Source organism: Garra rufa, chromosome 6 (genome assembly GCF_049309525.1).
Source record: "Garra rufa chromosome 6, GarRuf1.0, whole genome shotgun sequence".
Classification (NCBI taxonomy): Eukaryota; Metazoa; Chordata; class Actinopteri; order Cypriniformes; family Cyprinidae; genus Garra; species Garra rufa.
Genome location: NC_133366.1, coordinates 4859621 through 4860576, shown reverse-complemented (window position 1 = coordinate 4860576; position 956 = coordinate 4859621).

Here is a 956-nt window from a genome sequence, read left to right as displayed (position 1 = left end):
ATTGTAACAGTGGCCTGCATCTATTAACAATGTAAAATCCGGTTTACCCACACGTTTTCCGTGCTTGTGGTATAAAGCAATTATGTTAACCTCACACCATATTGTAATTAATGTAATTTCGAGATGGCAACATGTGACGTTCTACTCGGAGCTGTTCGCGTCCTCGGACTCGCAATTATGCTTTTCTATGGCAACACTATCAACGCCTATATCGAGCCTACCTTGGTCAAGTGGTACAGTGGTCATGTGGTACAGTTCATAGCTCTCAGAAGAACTTGTAATTACAAGTTCTACGAGGACGTGAACGCTTTTTACATCTCGTAATTACGGGAATTCCGATATGGTGTGAACGCACCTTTACAAACTCTCACACAAACGTTTGAGCAAATCCGATTCTACTGCTGTTGGATTCCGAGCTTCAGAGAAGCTTCTTGATTGATTTACAACACTTCTGAATCGGAGAATCAGTAGGCTTGAACCTTAAATAGTAAAGTACAGCGAGAGCGATTCAAAAGCATACTGCCTAATCGCTCTTGCGATACGATGATGTCATACACTGATCGATGTGCGAAGACGCTTCAAGTCCAACAAGCCTGTTTTTTTTTTTTTGGAATAGATTCCTTGTCCTTCAGGTACGACACAGCACAAGACAAGTGTCATGAGAACTCCAGTCTCCATTAGGACCCAGAGTGATCTTATCGGACTTCTAATGGGTATTATTATTTTCAGCGCCTGATTACAATTCCTGCCAAATTAAGTTAAAATTATGTATAGTTAGAAATGCGTTATAATGACCATTCATGTCTTTTAAATTGCATAGTAGAATTATGTCTTTAAAACATAATAGAACAGCGTTTTACACAAATAGTGAATTATTATTGTTTTCTGAATATACATTGACAATTAAAACCACTTAAAATTGATATACTCGTGCATTATTAATTAGACATTATAGT